The sequence below is a fragment of the Heteronotia binoei genome, chromosome 7, assembly GCF_032191835.1.
Source record: "Heteronotia binoei isolate CCM8104 ecotype False Entrance Well chromosome 7, APGP_CSIRO_Hbin_v1, whole genome shotgun sequence".
In the NCBI taxonomy this organism is placed as follows: Eukaryota; Metazoa; Chordata; class Lepidosauria; order Squamata; family Gekkonidae; genus Heteronotia; species Heteronotia binoei.
The window spans coordinates 119,309,928-119,324,958 of record NC_083229.1 but is presented as its reverse complement, the minus strand read 5'-3'; positions in this window follow the sequence as shown (position 1 = coordinate 119,324,958).

Sequence of the window (15,031 nt, the reverse complement as noted above, 5' to 3'; positions counted from 1 at the left end):
TGTTCTAAGGCTTATAACTTATTAAGACTGTTGCAGTGACCACAAGAGATAACTTATTACCTATGTGCTCTGCCTTAAAATATCATAAAAACGCTGGAGAAGGATATCCAGTTGATGTTACTGCATTGTCTATATGCACATTTATGCCAAGAATTCTGGTGCAGTAGACTCAGCTGCTGCAGTTACAGAAACTATTCAGTGTGCCATTTTTGCAGAATAGTGTCACACGAATATCTTTAAAAACAGCAACTGCTACCAAACATCTGTATCCCCCGAGGAAATGAATCACAACCACACAAAGGTCAGACAAGGACTCTCCCTCCGCTAGAAACTCATCTGTATTTGAATATAGAGCTGTAAATGGTAGATGTTTACAGATGCCGTTTTCTTTACAAATGGAAACCAAGCCCTTATAACTTACAGCCATTCTAAATCCTGAAATGGAAACCTCTACAAAGGTTGTATTATTGCGATTGCTCTCTTCCTTCCCTGATCCCACCCCCCTCCTCCCAATTTCTGGTTTTGCAAATTCCGTGTGCACCAGACGCTTCTTGTGTTGTTCCTTCAATACGGCAGCATCTTAACAATAAGGGCTCTTCCGCATTCTCATTTTTGTCATTTGTGTCACAGTCATTTTTAACTAGGGTCATTTTACCAATCATATAACACACATTAAAAAATTCAAGGCATATAATAAACCAGATAAAACATTTGTGTGCCCCTTTTGCTGGGGGGGAAGATGGGTTCTTCTCACATGTGTTTTGCTCCCTCTACTGGTCAATTCAATATTACATTAGAGATGTTTGCCACATCTCTCTTCAGATTTATCTCATATATCACTGCAGATTTATCCCCGACGTACAGTGTTGTTATAACAAACTAGAGGGAGCAAAACACATGTGAAAAAGACAAAAGAAAGCAATAAGGGTACTCAAGAGAGAAAAGTGAGGATGCAGAAAAGCCTGAAGTGCCTCATAGAAGGGTGGTGGTTTGGGTTTTTTTGATGGCTTTTTGAAGCCTGCTGCTGATTAAGCACAATGGTTGGTCCACATCCTATGCCAGTTTTCCTAGTCTGGTATTATTATTAGTTTAATTATATTCTGCCCATTCCCCCTTGGGGGCTCTGGGCGGAGTACATCAATATAGATAATAATAAAATCACAATACAATCAGTTACAATAACTAGTTAATAGTACAGCAGGATGGTATAGTAAGATGGTACAGTAGTGTGGTACTGCAGGAGAGGCCAACCGATCTAACAAGTAGATACCCACTGCCTCATCCAAAGGCCTGGCAGAACAGCTCTGTTTTTAGATTTTATTTGATTTAGATCTCGTCCTACCCCACCGAGGCGGGCCCAGGGCGGCTCACAACACAGAAATTCTAACCACAGGGTCTAAAAATTAAAATACATAATAATTTACATAATTAAAACAACTAAAATCAATCGATCAATGTCAGTGTGCTATCTTCCAATCTTCCTTCAGAATATTTCAATGCCGGTCCGTTATAAGCCAACCGGAAGAGGACAGTCTTACGGGCCTTGCGGAACTGTCCAAAGTCCCGCAGGGCCCTGACCTCTTCTGGTAACTGGTTCCACCAGCAAGGGGCTGAGATTGAGAAGGCCCTGTCCCTAGCTGACTTCAGCCGGGCCTCCTTTGGCCCGGGGATTACAAGCAGATTTCGAGAGCCGGATCGCAGCACTCTCTGGGGAGCATATGAAAGACCCTATGAAGGGCTAATAAGCCAGGTAGGGCCTGGATCTCCATAGGGAGTTGATTCCACCAGGTTGGGGTCAGGACTAAGAAGGTCCTGGCCCTGGTAGAGGCAAGACAGGCATTTCTTGAGTTGCGGATGGTCAACAGATCTTGGGAGGCCGAACAAAGCGACCTCCGGGGCATATATGGGGAGAGACGGTCCCGCAGGTATGCTGGTCCCAGGCTGCGCAAGGGCTTTAAAAGTCAAAACTAACATCTTGAAACAGAGTCGGTATTCTATGGGCAGCCAGTGCAGGCTGTGGAGTGCCGGCCATATGCTCACCCGTACAGGTGATGCAGTCAGCAGGCAAGCTGCCGCATTCTGCACCTGCTGCAGTTTCTGGATCAACTTCAAGGGCAAGCCAGCATAGAGCAGGTTACAGTAGTCCAACCTGAAAGTGACCATTGCATGGATCACTGTAGCCAGGTCTTGCAGCGATAGATATGGTGCTAGTTGTCTGATCTGCTGTAGATAGTAGAAGGCAGACCCGGCAGCTGCTGTGACCTGGGCCTCCATGGAAAGAGAGGCATCCAGAATCACTCCCAAACTCTTCACTTAGCACTAAGACAGCACAGTCAAAGGCTGGGAGTTGGATGCACAAATCCCCCCCCCCCCGCTCGACTCAGGCACAAGACCTCCATCTTAGTTGGATTTAACTTTAGTTGGCTCTGCTGTAGCCATCCAGCCGCAGCTCCTAACACCTCGGACAGATGCTCAGGGGCAGAGGACAGTCTACCACCCGTCAACAGATAGAGTTGGGTGTCATCAGCATACTGGTGACAACCCAGTCCAAAACCTCGGGCAATCTAGGCAAGGGGGCGCATATAGATCTTAAATGATATTGGCGAGAGGATAGCTCCCTGCAGCACTCCCCATATGTGGGTGCCGCACGGAAGTCTGCCCGCCAAGCACCACTCTCTGTCCCTGGAGAAAGGAAGAAAACCATTGCAAGGTTCTTCAGCCTTTCCACTCCTGGAATTCACTCAGCTTCAAAACAGTGGCAGGAAGTCACATCTGAGGGTGGAGCTTCAGGTAAGTGTGGTTTGGAGAGTGGAGGGGCCTCAGCAGGAAATACTGCATTAGACTCCACCCTCTGAAGTCACCACGTGCTCCAGGAGTCGAATGCAGTATTTCCTGCTGAGGCCCCTCCACTCTCCAAACCACAGTGCCTGAGTCGAGGGGGGGGGAGTTGCCCAAAGTGGCAAACAGCATTTTCCTGGGCATGTAAGAAAGGACTGTGAGAACTAAGCACCAACACAAACCTTCCTGGTCTCCTCATGATCTGCCTAAGTCCACAGAATCAACATTATTGCCAGATGGCTTGTATCCTACCATCCTGTCCAGCAGAGTTTGAGGCCTTCCTCCAGCCCTAGAAGCCTTCTTCCAGTGGAGGTGGATCAACCCAGGAGCTCTCTAAGCTTAAAAAGGGAGGACACCCAAGAATCATTTTTCTTATTAAGGTAAAGGAGATGCTGCAGAAGAAAACACTCCTTCTAGCTGACCCTCTGGCATTCGGCACCTGTCTCATAGAGACTTTAGGGTATTGTATGTTTTAGCACAAGATTTCTTTCTTTCTTTTATTTTATTTATATCCCGCCCTCCCCACCAAAGGCAGGCTCAGGGCCGCTCACAGGTTAGGGTTGAAATGACAAGATACAGATAAACACAAAGATTCTATAAGAGTACCCATATTTATTTATTTTTTAAAATTTTACTTTTATTCAACATAGAAAGGTAAAAATAAACATCACAAACCAAAAAAAAAGATCCGACACAAAAGTTACAAAATACAACTACACGGAAAATACATCAACAAAAAACCCATACACCCAAGGAGTGGAGGGGATCAGGTAGGTTACATTTACTCCACATCGAAACCTTTGCTTTTAACCCAACTATAAATAGGGCACCATTCCTCCTGACACTTTTCTACATTTCCATCTTTCAATCTCGTGGACTATAAGCGTACCCATATTTAGATGTCCTACATTGTTGTTTGCTATTTCATGCCAACAGAATGCACCCAATGGCCAAAATGATTGTGTCTTGTTGCATCTTTGCGGACACTGCAACACGTACAGGCTGTAATAGCAATTTATCTCATATCTCTGATATCAAAAGAATTTTCCTTTGAAAAGCCCAATGAGATTTTTGCATATTACATACCATGCAATGCGGACTTTGAATTCTCAGACATATTTTATTTACATTAATTAAAATATTTATACCTCGCTTTGGGGTCTACAAGGACACCTTCCCTCTCCAAAACAGCTTATATAAAGTACCCATAATTAAAAATACATCAAAATAATGCATGAGCCAGTATACAAAACATGTTAGACCAGTTGGGGGAAACACTGAAAGAAGCTAAAAGCCAGCAGAATGGAGCCAAGCCAAGCAACATATACAGCAGAATTAAAAGAAGGAATCAAGTTACAGCAGGAATCCACAACCAAATAAGCCAGGGATGTCAAACTTATTTGTTACAAGGGCCGGATTTGACTTTGTGGGGCTGAGGCAAGCATGTTATAAAATGTAATGTCAGGTACTGGAGATATAAACTTTATAAAGGATACAAATAAACACAATTAAAGATATTATTTTTATCTTAAAACCCAACCTGCTTAAAACTCTTGCGATATTTTGTTTACAATGGAAAGGTGATGGAATAGTGGGATTTGGCACTGCGATTTTTAAAATAAAACATGAAGAAAAATCACAGGGATCACAGCAGAAACTAAAAATATAAACTAAAAATATAAAATGCTCTGAACCTAGGAAAATATGAAATGGCTGGGCATTGCAAGGTTCTCCCCCCACACCCCCATCCACTCAGACTGGCAATTGGCTCTCCAGTGTAATATCCCCCTTTGGCTATCGGAAACCAAAAGAATCAGAGAATGCTCAAAGAAAGTATGCTGAACTGGGGTGGGGAGGCGTGGGCGGGGGGGGAAACACTGGAACAAAAGCCACTCAACATGAAGATACAAGTCTCTGTGAAAAGATTAAGAAACTCTCATTAGCCTGAAATGCATGTACTGATTTTACCTCAGTTACCTATATTGAGACTTCATCAATTTTACCCGATTTCACCTGACCTGTTCCCTCTATATTGAATAAAATATTTTGTTGATTTGAAAATATCATAGTTGGCAACCCTAATGCAACAGGACCTATCCTGATGCTCTCAATGTGCTGTGCACAGGCATCACAGTCCTAAATCTACCTTAGTCCAAGCAACTCAATGCTTTAAGGTTCATCACCTGCTGTTTGAATTGGGCTCAGCCACCACAAATAGGAGACCCAGGGAAGTTACAGACACCTAGGCAGGGCTTTTTTTTGTACTAGCACCTCATTGGAGGGACGGTGGCTCAGTGGTAGAGCATCTGCTTGGGAAGCAGAAGGTCCCAGGTTCAATCCCCGGCATCTCCAAAAAAGGGTCCAGGCAAATAGGTGTGAAAAGCCTCAGCTTGAGACCCTGGAGAGCAGGGGAGGGATGCTGGCTCAGTGGTAGAGCATCTGCTTGGGAAGCAGAAGGTCCCAGGTTCAATCCCTGGCATCTCCAAAAAAGGGTCCAGGCAAATAGGTGTGAAAAACCTCAGCTTGAGACCCTGGAGAGCAGGGGAGGGACGGTGGCTCAGTGGTAGAGCATCTGCTTGGGAAGCAGAAGGTCCCAGGTTCAATCCCTGGCATCTCCAAAGAAAAAAAGGGTCCAGGCAAATAGGTGTGAAAAACCTCAGCTTGAGACCCTGGAGAGCCGTTGCCAGTCTGAGAAGACAAGACTGACTTTGATGGACCAAGGGTCTGATTCAGTATAAGGCAGCTTCATATGTTCATATGTTCATTTGCATATTAGGCCACACCTCCCTGATGTAGCCAATCCTCCTGGAACTTACAGTAGGTCCTGTAATAATAGCTCTGTAATCTCTTGGAGGATTGGCTACATAAGGGGTGTGTGGTCTAATATGCAACGGAGTTCCTGCTACAAAAAATAACCCTGCACCTAGGAGTACAGCTAGCCCCTCTTAACAGACAGCTGTGTTTTGGACCTCTAGAAGTTCTCAAAAACTTTTGTATGACCCTGGCTAGATTCTCCAGGAAAAACTGCAGGTGGCACAACAGCCGAATCTAGTAAAAGAAACTTGGGGTTGCCTATTGTACTTCCTTAAAGGCTCACAATCTCCTTTATCTTCCTTCCCCACAACAAACTAAAAGTCTTGGATTTGTATCTTTGGGGGAGGGTGATGGACAACCATTCCACTTCACATCAGAAAGCTAGGAGACATTGTGATTTAAAGAAAAAACACATCATGAACTTAAAAGATGGAAATGACAACATGCTTCTTTTTTCAACAGCCAGAATAATTACGGTTATCAAATCACAGTACCTTTGCGGCTGAATAAGGAAATGTTCTGTGACGATGAATCGGTTAACCAAAATTAACACGAAACCACTATTTCTGGCCATCTTATAAACTCCAGGTAGATTTTGCTAAACCACAGTGCCACCCAGTGGTCAATGGATAGGTTTTCCTATCAAGAATAACTTCTGTGCTTCAGAACAAAGTTTGCGCCCACTGGCACCTTTAAAACCAACCAAGTATAATTCTGCTTTCTGCGTATAAGCTTTTGTGTGCAAGCAAACTTCTTCAGATATCTGAAGCTTATACCAAGAATTAACCTTGGTTGGTCAAGGTGCCACTGGACTCAAACTCTGTTCTATTGCTTCAAACCATCATAGATACCCACCTGAATTGATCTCTCTCTCTCTCTCTCTCTCTGACTGATTTCGTACTCACACGTTCATTTTCTCCGTGCGGCTTCCTTCCAATTTCACACTACCTGCTCCGAGGCTGCAGCAAGCATCGGCGTTATTGCACAGCAAACGCGCAGCAAATAGAAACTAGATTTTTAGCGGTTTCTATTTGCTGCATGAAAACACTGACGCTTGTTGTAGCCCCAGGGCAGATAGTGTGAAATCGAAAGGAAGCCCCACTAAGAGCAGCATAAGGTGAGTGAGAAATTGCTTGCGCTCTCTCTCTCTCTCTCTGTTATACTGGGTGAAAAATCTGGCTGAATGGAACCCATTATGTAGATAAGTTCCCCGTCTTCTAGTTATGGCAGAGAGATACAAATCTTGTAGTTCAGAGAATAAGGAATGGGAAGCAAGATTCCCAGCCTAACTGGCTGTCCTTCACCTGAACTTGTTTGCAGTCAGTTTCTTGATATTTGCAGAGCTACGACTTTAATTACTACACACCCGCTCACGCAAAAACGCTAACTGAGTCATGACCTCACTGCAAATGTAACTTTGCCCATAACCATAGTCCTTGTAATTAACAGAGGGGACCAGGGGTATAAGCTGCCTCTCAGTCCATGACGGGCAAAAGTTCATTCTGAAAGGAGGATGTGGCACAGCATGAACTGAACTGGGTAGAGGTACCAGCTGGATGAGAGGGTTGAACCAACATCTGGCTGGCCACTGTGAGAATGCAGGGCGAGATTATCTCTTTGGCCTGACCCAGGAAGAGAAGAAGGAGGAAGAGGAAGACGACAACTTTGGATTTATATTCCGCCCTTCACTTAGAGCAGGGGTCCTCAAACTTTTTAAATAGGGGCCACTGTCCCTCAGACTGTTGGAGTGCCAGACTGCCGTTACTGTACAAGGCCGCGGGCCGTCAGTTCTCCGTCTTCTGCATCTCTCTCCCTTCCCCACACCACACACCCCGGCCTGGGAACTCACCTCACCTCGGTATTGCCTCACACTCTGTCTCCGCCGCCTCAGCCCAGTGCCGGAAGTGTGTGTTGCTAACGCGAGTTTAGATTGAACGTCACTTCCGGTCTGATTTTGCCATAACCTGGCGGGCCGCATAAACGTCCTCAGTGGGCCGCATCTGGCCCGTGGGCCGTAGTTTGAGGACCCCTGACTTAGAGTCTCAGAGCGGCTCAAAATCTCCTTTACCTTCCTTCCCCACAACAGACACCCTGTGAGGTGGGTGGGGCAGAGAGAGCTATTACAGCAGCTGCCCTTTCAAGGACAACCTCTGCCAGAGCTATGGCTGACCCAAGGCCATGCTAGCAGGTGCAAGTGGAGGAGTGGGGAATCAAACAAACTTTCTACTATTTTTTTCCACAAAAAAAAAGGAAAATAACCAAAACGTATAAAGCAGGCAGATGGAAATCTTCCTCATGTCACAGTGGCCACATAGGAGAAAGTAATTTTAAAGAATGATGGAAATAAGGTTTTATGATGACAATTATAATTCAAGAAGCATTTTAAGAAGAAGATTATATTGGATTTATAGCCCGCCCTCCACTCCGAAGAGTCTCAGAGCGGCTCACAATCTCCTTTACCTTCCTCCCCCACAACAGACACCCTGTGAGGTGGGTGGGGCTGGAGTGGGGCTGGAGAGGGCTCTCACAGCAGCTGCCCTTTCAAGGACAACGTCTGCCAGAGCTATGGCTGACCCAAGGCTATGCCAGCAGGTGCAAGTGGAGGAGTGGGGAATCAAACCCAGTTCTCCCAGATAAGAGTCTGCACACTTAACCACTACACCAAACTGGCTTTGCTGAGTTGATATAATTTTGTACACCCTCTGGTGATGTCAGGACTGTGCGGCATTTGCAAATGAGTCATGCAAATATGCTGTGCTAATGAGCTCCGGCACCTCTTTTTCTACAAAAAGCCCCCTGCTTGAAGCTGCTGGAAGGCTTCAGTGGGTTTTGAACGTCGGACGACGACATGCCTATGGAAATCTGCCCCAGAGTCACAGTTGGCGTGAGAAGCAACAGTCCTTGTGGCAGAGAGTAGAGACGCATGAAGGCGTGCAACCCAAAGAACAAAGCATGCGCCTACTATGAGATTTCCTTGCCCGTTGGAACATGGAGACTGCGGCGGGCTTAGCGGAGCAGAAGGAGTGAGACTGTGTTGCTAAAGAAGCAAGTAGTTCTATTTCCCCTCAGGGATTTCAAAAGCAATGAATACAGCACTGGCAGAAGGAAAACAGTTTTATTCTCCATAAAGCACCAGCGTAAACAGAGATGAATAAAGAGCTGTAATACCCACAGCTGCTGGAACCCCAGCAATAGCAGCAGGTAGATTCCTGGGTGTCAGAAAAAAGGCTCAGCGTTGGGGGAAATTACCAGCGCTGTGCAGGGAATTACCTGGGAACCAGAGTTCTCTCTAAACTGAGTTAGCGTGAGCCAGCTCACAGATTTTTAGCCTCCGGCTCACACATTTTTGTCCTAGCTCAGGAAAAATGGCCCCAGAGCACAATAATTGATGCAGTAGCTCACAACTTTAATGCCAGTAGCTCACAAAGTAGAATTTTTGCTCGCAAGACTCTGCAGCTTAGAGGGAACTTGGAACCCCACTCATGTTCAATGGGCTGCACTGATACTGGCAAGAGAGATTTCACAGAGAGAGAGAGAGAGAGAGCAAACCAAGGCAGTGATGTTTATCTTAGACACTATTTATTGAATCAGCTCAATACCCTCACCTCTGATCAATGGTGAGTTATTTACTCACCATCTTTATTCTCCTCCCCAGTGATCAGTGCAAGACTGCAGTCATTCAAGCTTCTCAAAAGTGTTGGTATCTCACACCCAGGCCTTGAATTCAGCAGGAGCTCCCAGGAGTGCAGCTCCAGAACCTTTCTGGGGGTTTCCCCTCCTTCTCCCCATCTACCTTGTACACTGAATAGGAGGTGCAGCTGCATAACAATCCTGGATTAGGAGAGCGGGCAGCCAGCCACCCACCAGGGGCTTTGCCATGCCCCCAGCAGCCCTCATTAACCCCTGAAAAGCCTGTGCCACCCTTTCTCCTTATGTGATTTTGCGTAGCGCGTGGCTTGCTGGCCTTTTGACTACTGGAGGGGGGCAGCCAAGGAGAGCCCCAGGTGAGAAAGGCCTGCTTGGGCTGGCTGGATCTCACTCACCAGGGGCTCTCCTTTCTTGTATCAGGTTGCTTTTGACTGGTGGGGGGTGGCATATGGTAATGATTATTCTAATGAGCTCCACCACCTATTTTTCTACAAAATGACACCTGCTCACACCAATTCATCTTGCCTCTTTCTCTAAACCAAACTCCCCTTTGTGCTGGAAGAAATGTGAGCAACTCGGTACATATTCCCACGGTAGGTGGGAATTCAAAACTTCTGGGTGGAAATTCTCCAGCTGATCCAGAACATTCCCTCTTTCTGAGTACCTCTCAAACAAGAATTATTATTTTTAAATCATTGGGGCTCATTGCATGTCCCAAAGTTACACCGCGAATTATCAGTTTACTGGTGGCCACTAGAGCCTCTATTGCTTCCTCTTGGAAATCGTCAACAGCTCCCACCAAAACTAAGAAGATGAAGAAGATATTGGATTTATATCCCGCCCTCCACTCCGAAGAGTCTCAGAGCGGCTCACAATCTCCTTTCCCTTCCTCCCCCACAACAGACACCCTGTGAGGCGGGTGGGGCTGGAGAGGGCTCTCCCAGCAGCTGCCCTTTCAAGGACAATATCTGCCAGAGCTATGGCTGACCCAAGGCCATTCCAGCAGGTGCAAGTGGAGGAGTGTGGAATCAAACCCGGTTCTCCCAGATAAGAGTCCGCACACTTAACCACTACACCAAACTTGCTCTCCAACTACCCGGATGTCTGCGCCCCTAGGCTGAACTGTGCTGAACTGTGCTCCTCCTCCCCACCTTTTTTTTTCCTTGCACACGCCAATGACGGCACAATGACGTCACTATCACAAACACACTTGGGAGACCCCCGCAAAGTCCAGAAGGGCAGCGGGCGCAGAGAGCACAATCGCTGCCCTACCATGCCCCCCCTCTTTGCCGTGGTCTTCTGAGCCTCGGGAGACCTCAGCAAAGTTCGGAAGGGCAGTGGGCGCACTTAGAGCATGCTCGCTGCCCTGCCATGCCCCCCCCACACTTTGCCGTGGCCTCCTGAGTCTCAAGTTACCTTGGCAAAGTCAGGATGGCAGCAGCGCAGCTGCAGGGCGTGGGGAGAGGGGGCACCTCATGGTGCCCCTAGGCCAAGTGGCACCCTAAGCGGCCACCTACTTGGCCTACTCCCATGCACTGGCCCTGCTACCTGGTTTGCTAAAGTTTGGGAACATCTCGTTATGGAGAAAACCACAGACTGACTTCAGCATTCAGACTCATCTTCTACGACTTCTCATTTTTCCAAGTAATGGTTTCCCTTTGTAGATTACATCACCTCACAAGAAATCCCACCTTACAGCTCCTCGCATATGTCAATGCTCCACTGTTAATTCTTTTTACCTTCTATCTATCCTTTATCTTGCACAGACTCTTCTTTGCTATGACATAGGAATGGACATGTTTGTAGCAGGAACTCCTTTGCGTATTAGACCACACACCCCTGATGTAGCCAATCCTCCTGGAGCTGACAGTAGGCCCTGTACGAAGAGCCCTGTAAGGAATTCTAGCAGGACCTCCTTTGCCTATGAGGCCACACCCCCCCTGATGTAGCCAATCCTCCTGGAGCTTACAGCAGGCCCTGTACGAAGAGCCCTGTAAGGAATTCCAGCAGGACCTCCTTTGCCTATTAGGCCACACCCCCTGATGTAGCCAATCCTCCTGGAGCTTACAGTAGGCCCTGTATGAAGAGCCCTGTAAGGAATTCTAGCAGGACCTCCTTTGCCTATTAGGCCACACCCCCTGATGCAGCCAATCCTCCTGGAGCTTACAATAGGCCCTGTACGAAGAGCCCTGTAAGTTCTAGGAGGATTGGTTACATCAGGGATGTGTGGCCCAATATGCGAAGGAGTTCCTGCTACAAAAAAAGCCCTGATTAAAGCTAATTTCCTTCCCATTAAATAGGAGACTGCCTCTTTGGGTAACTTCTGGATGCCCTTGAGCTGCCAGTATTCATCAGCTATATGATAGGGCTATGCAGGAATCATTTTGTAGAAAAAGAGGTGGTGGACCCCATGTGCATAACACATTAGCGTATGCCAGCCCCCCACACACACACACCAGCCAACAGCAACTCAACGCAAGAAAGGAGAGCCCCAGGCGAGCGAGGCCTGCTTGGGCTGGCTAGAAAGCCAGCCAGTCCAAGCAGGCTTCCCTCACCTGGGGCTCTCCTTGGTTGCCCCCCATCACAGTCAAAAGGACAGCAAGCCACCCGCCACCCAAAACCACATAAGAAGGGTGGGCTTCTCCAGGGGTTCATGAGGGCTGCTGGGGGCATGGCAAAGTCCCTGGTAGGTGGCTGGCTGCCTGTTCTCCTAATCCAGGGACTGTTATGCAGCTGCCCCTACTATTCAATGGACAAGGTAGGTGGGAAGGAAGAGGGGGAACCCTCAGAAACGTTCAGGAGCTGTGCTCCTGTGAGCTCCTGCTAAATTCAAGGCCTGCCAGTTTGTAATCTGATATCACAGATTAATGCAGTGTTTTTAGCCATGTTCGGCCTGCAACAGGCGAGGGAGGGCTTCCCATTTCCACTGCAGAACTACCAAGGGTCAGGGAACAGAGCTTCCAGATCAGGCAGCTTAGCATCTTTCTTTCTAGAAATTAAATACTGTCTGAATTAACAATGTAGAACATTGTCCAACCATCCAAGAACATTCATTTATTTCTTTAAAATATTTACATTCCGTTTTCTGTCATAAAAACGGAGATAAGAAACAAGGTGGTACCTGAAGCCTGTAGGTATTTCACTCTATCACTGTAATTACTTCTTCATTAGCAGCATGGAAAGGTCGTGACACCTTCCATGTAACAGGCTTTCCAAGAGAAAGGTCATACAGCTTTAAACTTTAAGACCTTCCTTAAAGAGCTGCTTTAAGTGACCTTGTTGACCAATTTTAATGAAGCTGATTCCAGAGAAGTCATTACCCATAGAGTGAGTGATTCAGGATTTCAAGTCTTCAAGGTTTTGGCTACTTCACTAGTCAGAAAAACACATGAGGCTCAATAGCATGGAAGAACATGAAGAACTGTCTGCAAACGTAAGCAAGAAAAGAGGGGGTGGTCAGTGAGATTTCTCTGCCAAAAAAGTGACATAGTTTCCACACATAAAGCATCAGAAAAGCCCTGGTGGATTAGACCAGTAGTCCATCTAGTGCAGCCTCCTGTCTCACACAGCGGTCAATCAGTTCCTCTGGACAGCCAACAACAGGACATAGAGGCTGAGGCCTTCAGAAGAACATCAGAAGAACCCTGGTGGATCAGACCAGTAGTCCATCTAGTCCAGCATCCTGTCTCACACAGTGGGCAACCAGTTCCTCTGGAGGACCAACAACAGGTCCTAGAGGCCAAGGCCTTCCCCTGATGTTGCCTCCTGGCTCTGGGATTCAGAGGTTTAGTGCCTCTGAATGTGGAGGTTCTAGGGCTGCCAATCTCCAGAAGGCCCCTGGAGATCTTCTGCTATTACAGTTGATCTCCAGGCAACAGAGTTCAGTTCACATGGAGGAAATGGCCACTTTGCAAGTTGGACTCTAGGGCATTATGCCCCAAAATATTTCCCTCCTCAGGCTCCACCCCCAAAATCTCCAGGTATTTCCCAGCCTGGAACTGGTATCCCTAGGAGGTTCCCCTCAGTCGCCACAGTCAGAAGCCAGTGATAGACCTCTCCTCCATAAATCTATCCAGGGCTTTTTTTGTAACCAGAACTCCTTTGCATATTAGGCCACACACCCCTGATGTAGCCAATCCTCCAAGAGCTTACAGGGCATTTAGTACAGGGCCTGCTGTAAGCTCCAGTGACGAACTGAATAAGGACAAAGAGACCACAGTTTCTGTGGGCTCCAACTGCTACCGCAGATCCATCCAAACACACGTCTAAAATTGCAAGAGAATGTACGAAAAGTAACTGCGTTAGATCCTTAACGAATGCAATTTTTTAAAGTGAGTCATCTGTTATCTCTCCCTTGCGCATGGGGTAGATTGATGCTTTAATGCACCGGGGACCGGTTTTGTGGAAGACCATTTTTCCACGGACCGGTGTGGGGGGGTGCTGGGGGTTTTGCTGCTCCAGGGTGCCCCCACGCCCCGTCTCTGCCCCTCCATAGGAGTCTTTAAATGAGAGGAAGGCAAAGGTCACTACCGCACTGCCCCTTCTGCCCACCCGGGACCTGGGCAGATGAAAGAAGTGATGCTTCGGAGTGAAGCAGTGCTGCCTCTTTTGTCCGCCTGGGACCTGGGCAGGTGAAAGGGGTGGTGCGGTGCCCGTCTCACTCCACAGTCCGGTTGCTAACAGGTCACGGGCCAGGGGTTGGGGGCTCCTACTTTAATGTACTGGGAAAGTTCCCAATGCACCACTGGCCACAGAGACCTTTGAGGCAGGCAGGCTGGCTGACACCGGTCTTGACAGATTCTCTTCCTGCGATATGCCCCTTCAGATTCATTTTTCTTCTAAACTTTAAAAAAAGCCAAACCCACTAATGCCTTTCCTCATACATCCCATCCATCATATGTGGTCTATGTTTATACATTACGCTATTGCACAGAATGCATGACATATGCATATGGTCTATGTTCTGTACTGTATTATATATTGCGCTATTGTAAAAATAAATTTTAAGTGCCAGCTGGAGGCAGTCACTTGAAGGACAATTTGGAAATCTCAAGGAGCCAACATTTTGTACACTTTTTGGAGTCAGACAAGTGTGGATTTATCTCCTGGGCCTTACTTCTCCTAATTTGAAGATGCCGTGGTGCAGAGTGGTAAAGCTGCAGTACTGCAGTCAGAGCCCTCTGCTCATGACCTGAGTTCGATTCCAGCGGAAGCTGGTTCAGGTAGCCAGCTCAAGGTTGACTCAGCCTTCCATCCTTCCGAGGTCAGTAAAATGAGTCCCCAGCTTGCTGGGGGGGAAGTGTAATGACCGGGGAAGGCAATGGCAAACCACCCCGTAAAAAGGTCTGCCATGAAAACGTTGTGAAAGCAGTGTCACCCCAGAGTCAGAAACGACTGGTGCTTGCACAGGGGACCTTTCCTTTCCCTCTCTGCCTATAATCTTGGCCTTCCCCAGCCTTTAATCAGCGATGCTACCCAATGCAATCAGACCCCGGCTGCCTGATTGCACGCTCACTGATTGAGACGTGATTTCACCAGCACAACCTTCCAAACGGACTCTTGTCATTGCAAGGGGAGGGAAATTAAGAATGAGACAGGAAAAGACGCCCAATGAGCAGGCTGACACTGGTGATTGGTTGTCATGTACAAAGACCTGAACACCAGAGGCCAATTGGAATCCAGATTTCCAGCGCTGTGAGAAAATTCTCACGTGCCCATTAACATGCAGTGT